Source organism: Scleropages formosus, chromosome 16 (genome assembly GCF_900964775.1).
Source record: "Scleropages formosus chromosome 16, fSclFor1.1, whole genome shotgun sequence".
Lineage (NCBI taxonomy): Eukaryota > Metazoa > Chordata > Actinopteri > Osteoglossiformes > Osteoglossidae > Scleropages > Scleropages formosus.
In genome coordinates, this window is record NC_041821.1 from 2,492,774 (window position 1) to 2,507,819 (window position 15,046).

Consider the following 15,046-nt stretch of genomic DNA (forward strand, 5'->3'; position numbering starts at 1 on the left):
TGGGTGGGGGGGGGGAGCGCTCCCGCCTCCTTTAACGCGCGCCGCGCGCCCCGCCGTGCCTCATTCGCTCTCGGAGTGTAACGCGCGAGCTGCGGCTCCCGCGGACTGCGTGGCGCGTTGGAAAAGCCACTGGCCCGGGGGGCGCGCTCCTTCGCGTGCCCGCGCGTCCGTCTCAAGGTAAGGAGAGCGCTGTCGTCACCGCCGCTCCCGCGCCGCGAACCGCTAATGATGATGGTGCGAATCGTGTCTGGGTTGAATGAACCGAACGCGTCGCGTGTCGTGGGTTCGAGTAACTTGAGCGCGAAGCCGCACCTGTCCTGTCCGGTCCCGTTCGGAGCCGAGTGTTTGCGAAAGTGGAAAAGAGGAGAAAAAAGGAAGCAGGAAAAGATGTCATTGATCGAGTCAGAGTAATAATTAATTAGTAATAATCTTTTACTCTCTCTGCGATCGATACCTCGGGTCGGGAAAGAAATGTGCTCGGGTTCGGTTCGGTCTTATTGTGGAGTGGATGCGGGACATTCTGGTGGCCGCTTTCTTCTTGGTATCTTATTATTATTATTATTATTATTATTATTATTATTAAATAATATATATATTTTTTTTTTTAAAAAAAGAAGCGAGTAGCCTCCATCCTGCCGTGCCATTAAATATATATTCGAATTCGTCGCGCGGAATTATTGATGCCGTTGTTGATCATCTCTCCCTGCTTTATAAATGAACATGACGGTCGCGGCTCCACTCATCCCGTCCCGCAGTCATCGCTCAAGTCATCAGTTGTGTCTCCGGGCGCTGTGCGACATGGCAAAAGTAGAAAAAAAAAAAAAAGTACGCTGTTTTTACGCTGAGGTGCCGTCGGTGTGACCCCCCTCCCCCCACCCGGTAAAGAGCCCCGAACGAACGGGCTGAGCCCTCAGTGTCTCGGACATTCTTGTGTGTCGCGCGCCGAGTTAATATTTTCACTTTTCCTTAACGCGTCGCCTTGGCTCCGGCGCGCGCGCACATGCCGCGGTGCTGGTTGTCGCGTTGCCGTGGAGACGGCGCGCGGCGCGCTCCCGAGCGGCCCCTCGAACGGTTAAACGGCTCCGCTGCAATTAAGCAGATTAAACGGACCGCGTTTTCTGCAGATGGTGCACGATGCGCAGCGGGGGGCCTCGCCGCGCGCACTTTAATTGCTCTCTCTTTTCTGCTTAGTCTCTCTGACTAACGCCTTTTACAGCATATGGGTGGACAGCAGTGCATTGTGGGAACCCTGACCTGTGCGCTCTGGAGTCTCAGCGCGAGGGCTGTGCAGCACCGTTTGGGGAATGAAGAGTCGTAACGAAAAATTGTAACTGTGGAGAGAGGAGCCCTGCGCTCGGTCCAGTGCAGCCACGAGTCCCCGCGTGGGGGGTCTGCAGGCCGGGGTCTTACCCTGAGAGTCCGGGTAACTGCTGACCGCGCCGGCTTCTCAGTCAAGAGCGCGTTCGCCGATCGTGTGGCCCGGTGACAGACACAGACACAGACACAGACACAGACACAGACACAGACACAGACACAGACAGAGGGAGAACGAACTCGCCCAATGGACCGGGATTGGAGTCGATCCGGGAGCGTCGACGCTCACCGCATCCCCTGCCGGGGCCTCTCGGGGTGGCGACGCAGAGCGGGAGAGTGCACATCACATTTGTTTCTGCGTCCTGGAGACGGCAGTGTGGACAGACAACCGTCCCGCGGTGCCCACGAGGTACTGCTTTCGGCGGGCAAAAAGTCCTTCTTCCTGTTCCTGCGCGGTATGATGTCAGCGTTTGGTAAGTTTAGCGTGGGCAGGTTTTTAAAGCTCGCCGAGTCACGGCAAAGGCAGGCGCGCGCCGGCGGGGTTCCGTTTCGTACATCCGATCTGTTTGTAAGTGCGGTCAAGCCTGCGACCAAACCTGCCCACGGGGCGGCGATTTCTGCGCTCCCCGTTTTTGGCACGGCCGGTTGCCGTAGCCCTCGTCCTCCCGTAGCCGTAAGCGCGGCTCGGTGGGGGGGAGGGGGTGCCGGCTGAACCGCGGCATGCCGTCGCTCGGAGACCCGTTGCCAGGTGGCCTCGTGGACCAGCTCTCTGTCTCCCGGGCTCCTCAATGCCCTCCTGTTTGGCGGTCGGTGCTCGGAAAGGGACACGGTGCAACCCGATCGCCCGCCAGGCCCTGGATCCGGTTTCTCGGGCTCCCCGTGAAAAGGCCGGAGGAAGAGCGCCGCATTGAGCCCTTTCAGGGTGACGTGCTGTGGAATGCGACTGCGCCGCTCCTGGGACTTGTTTTTGTCCGCGGACCTCCTTTTCACAAAGATGCTCTTATGAGTCAGGGATCCTCCGGTGTTGGGGAGCTTCTCGGTTACACCCGCTACCTGCCCGTGACCGCAGTGAGCGCTGCGCTCGCAGGAGGACGCCAGCCGGTTCTCGGGTTGAGGCTCGGAGATTGAGGCGGACACCGGGCGCGGAGAAGGTCGCGCACGATCACGTTTGAAGCGAGGCTGCGTGACTCGGGGTTTGCGGCCGGCGACCTGTCGGCTTGGCGAGGCGCACGCGGTGGCGTTCGGGGGAGGCCGCCCGGCATTCGAGGAGGCGCGTAACCGAGTCGCGTGAGGCTACGACCGACGCAGGTACGGATTTGGAGGGAGGAGGAGAACGCAGAGACCCCACGGCTGGACCTTGATGTGCCATGTTTGTATGAGTACAAAACAGGTACCTTTTACATTTTACCTGTCCCACCAAATACCACACCTGTCCAACTTTGGAACACACCAGAAAGAGTAGAAAATGAGTAAATGTCCATGTCTGAAATACTCTGGTAAAGTGTAATGAAAGCAAGGAGGAGGAAGCGTCTTTGCAGGAATTGCCCAAAATAGCAGGGTGTTGGAGGTGCTTTGCTTTAGTTTTGCCAAATTTGGGACCGGAATCACCGCAGTCCTACCTGTCCCAAAACCTATGCAAATGACCTGTCCTGGACAGATGGACAGATGGGCAGCTGTTAATGCAGAGCCCTGGAGCAGTGTGCCAGGTTGCCTACAGGTGCCCGGTAACTCGCCGGCAGACTTCACGGGCGGGAGAGCTGGATGGAGGACCTGAACTCTGCAGAGGAGAGCTGAGCTGTTATAAAGACCGTGATCGTGGAGGTCTTGAAATAGCGAGATGCTTTTCGGCCCGCCGAGGAACCGGGCGGTGGGACGTCCAGCTCTGTGGCTGCAGGGAAAAATCTTCAACAGATCCTACCTTGTTCTGGTTGTGGCCCAAGTGTCACGCCCACTGCCACACGCCACGGTTCCGCGTTCCCTGTCGGGGGCAAAACCTCCTGGTGACGTGACCTGGTCCTCTCAGACGCTGTGGGGTTCTCCTCAGCGAGGAGGTCTTGCATGTGCTCCTCTGTTGCCGTAGCACGTTTGTCACCTTCGGGGTGTTCGGTCTCCCAGGGTCCACATTTGAATGCAGCACATTCTTTGTGGCTGAGGGAAGAAGGACCCCCTGGACGGGCTGCCAAACGCTCGGCTGCGGCGCTGAAACGGGAGGTCCGGTCGGGTCCGGACCTCAGCGGGTCTCGCGAGCGTAATTGTCTCATTTTGGAACCGGGAGCTGGAACGGCGTCGTTATCGTGATCAATGTTTTGTCGTCTTCGGGACAAAAAACTAGAAAAAAACCGAGACCTCAGTTAATCACCGTTGAGATGACCGTAGTAATGGTTCTGTAATGGTTCTGTTCGCCGCCGTCTAACATGGCGTGATTAGTAATGGTCACGCGGTCCGGAGCTCCTGTTTGGCGAGCTGCATTTCCAGTTTTTACGGTGCATTTCTTAATTTCACAGACTCTCTGACGCTCACAATCAGCTGGTGCAGTACCATGTTTTACATGAGTAGCTGTGTCCAGAATTGATGGTAAGCACAGAGGTGATCGTGACCGATGTTGTGATTCCAGTTTATGTAGCTGTCAGAAGATCAGGATTGAAGTGGCTCTGGAAGAGATGGATTTGGGACTCTTTTCGAATATGGGAAGGATTCAGCAGCTCTGAGGGACAGAGGGAGCTCATTTCACCACGGTGGATCCAAGACTGAGAACTTGTGGGTTTTTCATGCCACTGTCACTGTGGAACCTCCAGCTGAACCAACCGAGGACGGTTAAGGTGCTGTCCGTACGAGGAGCGGATGTTGGCCCTTTTTCTTCATTTGCGTGGCGATGAGCCAGATTGTGTCGAAGCCCATAACGTATTGGGTGCTGAAACCGGAACAGCGGACGATGCCGCGGTCGTGTGGCGACACGGCAGCGCCGCTATTTCGACACAGTCCCGCGTGACGAAGCGGTCGAGGAACCCTCGCGCACCCGCTGGGAGAATGAAACCGCTCGCCTGACCGCGAGGTATCGGTGTGTTCTTTGTGCTCCGACCGGATCGTGTCGCGTTCTTTCCGGGTACCGAGGCCGGTACCCGCGCTTGGAGCGTTCCGCCCGGTGTCCAGGGAAACCGTGGCATCCTGAGCGTTCCCGCGTCGAACCCGCGACGGCAGCGTGCTGCGGGGTCCTGCTCACCGTGTCCATCTTTGCCCCTCGACCACCTCCGCGCCTTTAGACCAGCGGTCGCCTCAGCGGTCGCTACGTCTCCTTTCCAAAGCGCTCCGCTTCCCTAATTGCCCCCATGTTGCGGAAAAACGACCCGAAAGGATCGGCTGTGGAAAAGCGGTCTCGTGGACATCGGTTTTGTGTTGCACTTGCGTTTGGGTCGAGTCCCTGATGCTGATCTGAGGAAACCCGTCGAGTGTCAGGACCTCCAGGGCTTTCAGTTACACTTTCTTTCATTGTTCTTATTAATAAAATGCTGTATTGCTGTTAAAATGAGAAATGATAAATATTTTATCTAAATTATATTTTTATTCACAAATCTGTTTATATAGTTGGTGTTTTGTTCAATTTTATTTTTATTCTACATGTAGATACTGTACTACAGCACGGTAAGAGTAGCGGTCATGTGACGCTGTCAGACCGTGAGCGAACGCTCCCAAATTTGCGAGAGTTATGATGATGCAGGTGGAACGCTCGGTGTCGTGAGGCAGCCGTGGAGACCCTTGTGGAGGCCGGAGGAGAGAAGTTGCGAGGAGCGTTTCTGCAGGTTTCTGGAAGGCGTTTCTTCGTTCGCTCGTTGGTTCTGCTGCTCGGATAGGAATCTGTAGGTAACGGAGCCGAGAGAGGAGGGGGGCCTGGTGGGGCGTAGCGGTGTGGGGGGGGGGGGGTTGCTGTTCTGCCCCCCCCCCCAAATCTCTGGGGTGTGTGAAGATAAAGTCCTCGGCGTCTGCATGCCTGTGTGCCTCCGAGGATCACTGTGGCGATGGCGGTCCGGGGGGGGGGGGTATGGGGGTCTTTATTCTTTGTATCGGCTGCATCACTTGACTGCCTTTTTTTGCTGTCCATGAAATGGTAGCAGTTGTGAAGAGGTGGAAATTGAGGAGGGTGTTGCTACTCACACCCCCAACCCACCTCATCCCCTCCAGGACCTGTCTACCCCCCCCCCCCCTCCCCCCCCGAAGCCCCCACCATACATGTCTGTGTCTGAAAATAGCTTCTGCAGCGGTTTGGCTTCTCCTCCATCTCTCTTCGTCTGGAACCCTGACCGGAACAGCGAGCGGGAGCAAACCTCAGCACACCGGGTGGGGGCGGGGGGGTACAAGCTCAGAGAACAGCCTACAGGCCACAGTAAATATGGGGCATTTTCCACGGCGGGGGGGTGATGTTCTCCACCCACCCAGGGGGTCCCTCGCTGCCCTTTTTACTTGTGCTGCATCATGACCAAACGGCGATTTTTACACCTTCCTGCTTCTGAAAAGTACTTTCGTTTCCCGTGAGCTGCATCCACTTTCATTTGAAATGACCGAAAATAATAAGTCACCTCAAGAAACGATGACATTTTTACAACTTCTTTAATTTTTTTTTAACCAGTTTTACGAACGCACCCAAAACGAGGCCAGGAAGTGAAAAATGAGTGCGTTTCGCACACGCGCTGCCTGGGAAGTTCCAGAAGGGTGTCGAGACGTTCCACAGTTCATCGGGATTACCCTGCAGCTCCAGTGTCCATTTTTCAAAAGGGATAAAATTGAACACATTGGTCATTACCATGTTTACCGACGTAACTCTCGGTGTGGACCACAACAATAAAATAATTTCCCTGCGAGGCGTGTAAGAGCGGTTGAGCTCCGATCCCACACACATCTGGACGAGACAAAGTGCCGTGGTGCTACTTGATGGAAATGTGACATCGGGATGTGGTCCTGTTGTACTCAGTGCATCATTATCACTATTATTATTATTATTATTATTACTATTATTATTATTATTATTATTATTATTTGCCTTCATTTATCTGACTCTTTTCTCCAGTGACTTACACTGACTTATCCATTTATACAGCAGGGTAATTTTTACCGTTTCACTTGAGGGTAAGTGCCTCCATAGATTCTGTGGTCCCGTAAGTCACGTGGTGCCCCGGTTCCCCCCCCGCACACAAAGGTGCGTCGCTCTTGGGAGGCGTGGACGTTCTCGCTGTACGGCCGGAGCCGGGGAGAACGAGACGCCCGGACAGACGACTCGGCGCCGGATCCATCGCCTCCCGGTAAAAGGTCCCTGGATCACGGTACGGGCCCTCAATTGATGCAGTACAAATGACCCTGCTGTTTAAGTGTGTAAATCAGCGTAAGCAGCATCACGCTGTAAGGTGCTTTAGAGAGAAGTGTCTGGTCAATCAATCAATCAATCAATCAATCAATCAATCAATCAGTTAGGTGTACAGTAAAGAACAGCAGCGGTGCAGTGAAATATTGCGTATGAAACTAAGTTGCTAAGCAACGAGATGATGTATGTTGGGTTCAAGAGCACATCGGAGTGCCGTTTGGCCCGGCGGACGTACATCTCTCTATATATTCAATATATATCACAGTTTCTCACTCCCCACCCCCACCCCCTGCGTCTCTGTGCCGTCGAAGTGCCATTTTCCAGTGTTCCGTTGGCATTTAACCTTGTTTTGTGTGGCGGTCGGCCGGGACACCTCTCCCGGCGGACGCGTCCGTGAGGTTAAACACCCCATTAGCGGGTGGCTCCTGCATCCCATTGAAAGGCCTGTAAGGCGATATTCGTGGAGGGGATTCGCGCGGAGCGACCGCGCCGGGAAGCGAGAGCTCGTCTTTGCGCGCGGGCGTCGACGTGCGGCAGGGCGGGGCTTGGCGGCATCCGACACCCGGCACCTCCGCTACACCCCCCGCGGATGGCATCTCCGATTGGCGGCAGCAGGCGACTGACTCGCCACCCGGACCGTGGCGCAGCCGCGTCACGTTGGCACCGTGGACTTTGAGTCCCTGTTATATACGCTGAGCAGAGATGCCTGAGTCTTGTATATAAGTGTGTGTGTGTGAGAAAAGTATTTATATGAGGTGTCGAGTCCTGTCTCCAGCTGGCTCAAGGGTTGGCGGTGCGGCCACGGCGTCGGGCCCTCAGGAATGCGGCGCTGACGTCAGCCGGGCCGGAACCGCCCCGGGAGGAATTCTGCGGCTCGGCGCAGTGCGGTAATTACTCCCAATTAGCAAGAGGCTCTAATTATGCCCCGATTGCGAAGCCGGACCCGAGCGCCTCTCTCGCCATTGTTTTCCGCTAATGTGCCGTACCAAAATAATCCCGCTTGCGTGACGCGGCGGGGGAAACGCGATCGGATTTCCCCGCCACCGGCTCGCCATCCCAGCGCGGCGGCCCCCGGCGGACCGGCGAAAACGTGCCGGAGCCTTTGGAGCCGCACGTCCCTTCTCGCCGGGCCAAGGCACCGTGCCGGTGGTGCCCGGTCACGGTTCCTCTCCCACGTGACTGTTTCCGCGGGACCCGTTGGCGCGTCGGGCAGGTTTTCCTAGAGCCGAAGCCCCTCCCCCTCCTGACGGATGGCCGCTGAAGCTTGGAGCAGCTTGCCGTATCGTAACCTCCCGGCTAAAAGCTAAACCACTGTAATCCAGGATTAGACCACACCTCCTCCTCCCGCTGTCTTTTGTTAATCGCTCATCGTGACGGCGACGTGTTGTCAGTGTGTGTCACGAGTGTGTTTGCACGCCCGCGTCCTTGCTCCTCGCGTCAGTGCCAGATCTCATAGGAAAAGTCGAGAAGAATTCTTCTGGAAATCACAGCAAGTGGCCCGGCAATGAACTGCACCCAAAGGGAGTCTCACACACACATACACACACACATACACACACACACGCGCACGCGAGGAGGGACGGTTAAGGTTTCTCAGCTCCCACTGCCGTTCGCTGCATTTTTTCCCACAAAAATGTCCAGTATAAATAGCTCGGCGGAGGAACGCTCTCCGCTGCCTTTTTTGGGCGTCTCCCGCGTCCCCCGGAGAGCGGCGGTGGGTACGGAGCCCCGGGCTTCTGGGTGCCGGACGGCGGGTCCGAGTGTCCGCTGAAGCGGTCGCCACGGTCACGGCGAACGGGAAGCGAAAAGTCTCCCGTAGGCATCTGTCTTGTATGCGTTCGTGGGCAAAGCGGAGCGCGAGCAGCACTGAGCCACTGGGTGCCCTTTTTTGTCATTATCTCGCTTACTAGATGTTGTTATTATAACTATTATTTCTCACACACACACACTTCTCCAAGGTGGCTTTCAGTGTCACGTGTCCACACGGTTCCACCGATTTACCCATTTGTACAGCAGGGTGTTTTTTTACCGTGTCTACTCCGGGCAGGTACCTCCATGAAGGATGCCGCATCCGGAGTTGGGATTCGAACCCGCGTCCTTCAGTTGCAAGGTGGCGGTTGTAGCCACTTCTCCCCTTGTTGCCTTACTAGCGGCTCCCTTTCGAACGCGTGAGCGGCAAGGAATCGCGACGAGACGTTTGTACGTCGTCTCGGTTTATACTGATTCGCGGCCAACGGCAGATGCCTTCATCGCCGTTCCAGTCACACTTCTGTCACCATTAAAGCCACTCGCGTCCATCTGTGTGAATGAATATTTAATGTCTGCCTGACTTGTAGCATCCTCACAAACGGTCTCCTTTGTTTAATTAAATGTGACATCAAGAACCGTCTATTGATCTTTGTATTTGTTATGCAATGTATTGAAAAATGAAGAGCGGCTAAACGAAAGTGAGCTCCCCCCCCCCCCCCGCCGATTGGATGAAACGGTGCGATCCCTACATCCCGGCCCGACCTTGACTTGTCCTCTCTAGAGGACGTTTGCTGGACTAATGAAGCTGAGCGTCTCCCTCGAGGGACTGGCACACGCTCTAAGTGCCTCTCAGCGGTTTCCCAGATTACAGTGCGTGTGTAAACCTGGGGGCTAAAGAAAGGCCTGCTTTAACGACAACAGCACGGGGGGGCTGGGGTCACTACAGATGTCCCCCGGAGGCTGTTGCACATCTGGCTGGAGCCACTTTCAATGCTCTGTTTTTCCCTTTTAGGGATGATTCTGTAGCGAAATCCACGAAACGGCAAAGCGCAGCTGCATACGCGCCCCGTTGCTCCAGCAAAGTGGAATAAAATCTCATTCGAAATACTTAAAAAAAAAAACTGATCTCCTTTACTGTTAAAAAAGCAGGCGCTCAAGGCAGCGCCACATATATACATTATGTAATATAAAAATCAGTGTGGCGCTACTAAGTCGGAGGCGAAGCGCCGACGGATCCGTGCGGCACGATGCTTTATTTGTACTGTACCGATTGAGGAGCCTGCGTTCAAAATGGGCCGTGACGGCAACACGCCGGGCCTCACGCGCACCGATGGCTCTGTAGTCACACCCGGCGACTGTACGTGAAATTAAGTGCGACGCGGCCCCTTTCACAGGTACCTTAACAGCTTTTTAATTACGCTGGATCTAAAATGATCGAGTAAATATCCACATGTGCGTCCCGATTTCCTTCGAGGCTCCCGTAGTCTTTATTGTCACACCTTGAGTCTCGGGCGCATTTATGGTTGCACGTATGCACTTTTATGGTAAAATTTGCATTTGTTTATTCAACTAACTCCTGAGAGCTGCTTGCACTCATTTCTATTTATATCTCTATATTTATTCACTTAGCAGGTGCTTTTCTCCAAAGCGACTTGCAGTGGATACAATGTAGTGTTATGAGCCCACACACCTTATTTACCGCGGTGACTTACACTGCTGGATACACTACTTACACTGGGTCACTCATCCATACATCAGTAGAACATGCACACTCTCTGTCACTCACATTATGGGGGAACATGACCAGCATGTCTTTGGACTGTGGGAGGAAACCAGAGCACACCAACACAGACACAGGGAGAACATGCACACTTCACACAGACTGAGCGGGGATCAAACCAACATCCTCTCGCACCATCCAGGCGCTGTGAGACAGCAGCGCTACTCGCTGTGCCACCGTGCCCCCCAATTTATGCCAGTTAATTAATTTGTCAATTTATGCAGCTGGATAATTCTTTTTCCCATATTAGTTTAAGGTCAGTACCGTGCTTCAGGGCACTGCAGGAGGAGGTGGAATTTGAACCTGGGTCCTTCAAGGGCAAGGAAACAGTTGTAAACACCACGCCCCCTGCTGCCCTAAATGATGCCCACGGTGTGGGATATTCACGGTATAACAAGGCCAGCAGCCACAAACACACTATGGTTTTACCCTGGGACGGCAGGTGGCAAAGTGGTAACAGCCGCAGTTATGCAATCAACGCTCCCGGGTTCAAATCTCTGTTTCTCCAACTGCAAGGCTCACCAGGCTTGAAATAGCAACCATTCTACCAGGAGGAAGACACACCTCCGTGGAGATCACGTTAATAATCCAAAAATTAGAAACGGCAGGTTTGCCGAGAACTGGAGGCGGTTGCCATGGCTACAGTAAAACACCTGGGTCTCGGTCGTTAACGTGCACTTTGCGGCATCCCTGCGGGGCCATTAACCAGTGACGCCACAAATTGGTTTTGAAGTGTATGTATGTTAATTCATGGGAAGTTGAAGGGAGTCTTAAACGCTTGAAAATTCACCCGACAACTAGTTTGCACTAATAACTTTTAGTGCAGAGATGCTGAATAACTAATTACTTGAAGGGCGGAGGGAAAAAAGCCCATTTAAGCTCTGCTGATGATGTACATGTGCTGCCCTGTTGCCGGGTGTGTGATTGTTTGTATGTCTAAATAAGAGAGACCCCCCCCCCCACCATGCACGGAAGGTCAAGGAGACATTTGTCACGCTCGCGGTATCCCACACGCCCCGGCTACGAGGAGTCCCTTCGGGATCCTGCCAGGGCGGTCCCATGTTTGCGTGCTGCGATTCATGTTGGGGCTGAGCAGCGCGAGAGAAAGCATCGGAAGGTCCGGCATTAGAACGGGTTTGAGCCGCCCATGTGCCCATCAGGGGCTGGCAGGGATGTCCTTCCAGTTTAAAATAATTCCGCCGGGCCACGTTCCCACGGCGGCGGAAAGGGACCCGTCCGCCAAATGAGCGCGGCGGAAATCCGTCCTCGGACCCCGGAGCGTCTCGCCGGCCGGCTGTTCGGACACCGCCGTTCGGCGGGAGGTGCGTTCCTGGTGCCGGGGGGACTCCGATTCGCACCTCCCGCTGCCGCAGCTGCCGCGTCGCCGTCGGTCTGCCTCCGTGTAACGTTATACGGCCGTCTCCGTTTCGCAGGACGCCGACAGGGTGCCGCGACGCCGTGATTTACGTCGTCTTACGCGCCGCATTTATGGGCACCCGGCGGCTCGTTTATTTTCAGGGCCGCCGTTCGGATCCCTGACTTTATTAAGGCTGTGTCACGAGCGCTCTTGTCACTTAGCAACAGCTGGTCGGCGCCCTTAAATCACGGACGAGCCCCCAGAGGAGAAAGGGTCGTGTTGGACGTGCGTCCACACCCGCGGTCGTCTTACAGCTTCGGTGAGATTCTGAAGTCTCACGCTGAGGTAATGCTCTTTGGTGACGAGCTGCTTTTTGGGGTCCTTCCAGAAAGTTCTGTCCCCCACTCGCGTCCTTAGCGTCGAAAGGGCTGTGTCCGTCGTCACCGAGATTGAGTCCATGACATCTGGGTGCTGCTCATCTTCCTCTTCTCTCTGCTCCAGATTTTCCAGTCATCGCTGTTTCTTCTATAGAATCCGGTCTTCTCATGACGTGTCCGGAGTATGAGGACCGCGGTCTCGTCGCGTCCTCTTCCGGTGACGCTTCCGGCCGGATGCGATCCAACATCCATCCATCCGTTTTCCTGCCTGTCCGCGGGGCCCTTCCGTGCTTCTCCCGTCCTGCTCCTCCGGCGTCCACCTTTCACGCCGGTGCTTTACGTTTCCGAAAGCGACGCCGTTCGCTGTTCTTGTCAGTATTTCGGCACGTTTGAGGGCCTTCTCTAGGTCTTTCTCCACAGCCCTGCCAAGTGCTTGTCTTCAGCCAACCTCACGACCTCTGGATCCCTTGCTGACTTGTTCCCGAGAGGCTAAAGTTGTCAGCAGCTTCCGTTCCGTTTCCTCCGTGCCGCCGTGCCGTTGTTTTCCGGCCTCCGCGGAATTCCTGAACTTCCCTCCTGGATTTCTGGCCCTCGGAGGAGCTCCTCCTCGGCGTCTTCACCAGCAGCGTGATGGTGGACGCGCGGCCCGCGCCTTGGACACACGGACGGTGGATCTTCTCTGGCTCGGCGGGCCTTGTCGGCATCAGGCTGCGGTGGAACCGCGGTGGAACCGCCGTGGATTACTGTACGAGACGGTCAACTCGACGGCTCTAGCTGGGACAGGGAGCGTTGCAGGACCTCGTCGATGTCGGTGCCGTTCCTCTGAACCCGCGCGGCGCCCGGTGCCGGAGAGGGGAGCCGTCCCGCGGTGCTGCCGAAAGGCAGCGGCCCCTGCGCGCGGACACGATTTACCGCGTCCTCGCTGCGTGTCCTCGCTCGCATTTGGAAGGGGCTGATTTTCCGCTCCAGCTCTCGTGCGGAATGCGCTCGGGCGGTCGATGGCGGCGCCCGCCAGCGGAGCGTTCAGCCGTGTGTCCGCTTCGTACAAAGTTTAATCGACGTGGCCTTTCGTGTCCCGATCGTCTCTCCCAGTTTTCCCTCACGTTTATTCATGTCGCTGACACTTTTCTCCAAAGCTCCTCCTTTGCTGCATTTATACAGCGAGGTAATTTTTACTGTCAGTTCAGCATAAGTACCTTGATCAAGGCTACTGTAAAAAGCGGTGGCTTTTGAACCCAGGTCCTTCGAGTGCAAAGGCAGCAGCAGCTCAAACCGCTACGCCACCCGCTGCCTCATGGGTGAAAGGCACTAATCCGCACCGCCGCGCCTTGGGATGGCATCGTTTACCTCGTTGCCGGGGCAACGACAGATGGGAGCGGATGTGCAGCGTTCAGGTGAACAGCTTTCATTCTTTTGCCCTCCGACACAGAACTTTGAGCCGAATAAACGGTGAACTCTTGACCTTCGTTACCGGTGTCGACGGAGTTGCGTTTCGCTCCGTGGCCCCCCGCTCATGGTGTGTGACAAACCCTCTTGCCGAGCCCCTCCCACCATATATCCCCAGCCGCTTCCGTCCTCTGCAGACATCCCAGGATGCTTTGTGTCGCTCTTGGCGAGGGCTTGGTGTGTCCAGGCGGCAGCGTGTTCGCCTCCCCGGTCCATAGCACCCGGCGCTCGCAAAATCGCGATCGTTTTTAATTATCGCTCGGGCTCGCATTTGCATTTTTCCTTTAGAAAAGGAGGCTGCGGGTCGGGATGTCCTTCCAAGGCCGTGCCGTGGACCTCGAGGAGACCGAAGGGCAGCGGTTCGTCATGCAGAGCATTGTGGCGGAAAGGGCGTATTACGGTGCCAGTTGTGTCCTGCCCTGTTCGATACCCCCCCCCTGCCTCTTGGCCTTCATGTGGGGAGCAGTGTGAGCGGGTACGTCGGTGGCCTCCGGCTGTGTTCCGCTGTCGGGACACACACACACACACGCGTGCAGAGCGGATGATTGATCGGAGCGTCTATCCTGCCAGCGCGCACACCGAATCGACGCGCCGTCTTTTCCCCCCACTCGTCTCTCACCCGCGAGCGTGACGGAGACTCGAGGAGCGCGTTTACATCCGTTATGTTCTCTTACGCCGCTCCGCTCCACACGTCGGTCCCAGCGGGAGTTTCGCCGCCAGCATCTGTTGACAGTCAGAGTGCGTTGCCCTCGAAACGAGCGTAGTGCTGAATTATGGATTCGTTCGCGTAACACACACACACACACAGGGCAAGTGAAACGCTTTTTCAGCAATTGAGGAGAAACGGCTTCAAGCAGTAATGCTTTTGTGCTGTGTGTGTGCGTGTGTGTGTGTGTGTGACGGGACTGATTCCATTACCGGGTCAGGGCGGTCGATTGTATTTTCCATGTTCGCACACTCCAGGGTCTCTTGGGTTCAGTCCTGCTTGTCAGCTATTTGACCTCTAATGGTCACATTTATATTTATTAATTTTTCTGATGCTCTTCTCCAAAGCAACACTAATCAATCTGCTTATTATTTACCCATTTAGATAAATTTTTACTGTATCGCTTCAGCCCAAGTACCTTGCTCCGGGGTACCGGAGCAGGCGGTGGGATTCAAACCCGCGTTTTGAGCCGAAACGCGGCAGCGCGACCCGCTACGCCCCCTGTCCGCGGTCCTCCGACACCCCGACGGCTCGGTTCCCTCTGGACCCACCCAAAGCACCAAGGGTCAGAGGTCAGCGGCGGTCCGCCGTCACCCGCGTCCCCTCGCCGTTAGACGGCCGGCCGGCGTGCGCGAAATGCTCACGTTCACCTCGTCGCTCTTGATTTGCGCTCGGCGTCCCGCATACACGGCCCTTTTTCGGGGTTCGAGCGAGGAAAGCGGACGACCGCAGGTTCGAATCCCACCTCCTGCCGCAGGGTCCTCGATCAGGGTACCTACCCTGAACTAACAAATGCATGAAAAATTACCCCGCTGTCTGAATATGTAAATCGGTTCGAGCGGCTTCACGGCTCCGGAGCGACGCGTCAGGTCACGGAAGAAAGGAAGAAATGTGAGCGCGTGCGAGAGGAAGAGACGCCGTCGTCCTCGCAGTGTCCTCACCGCTCCCCCGTGTCGCCTGTTGCAGG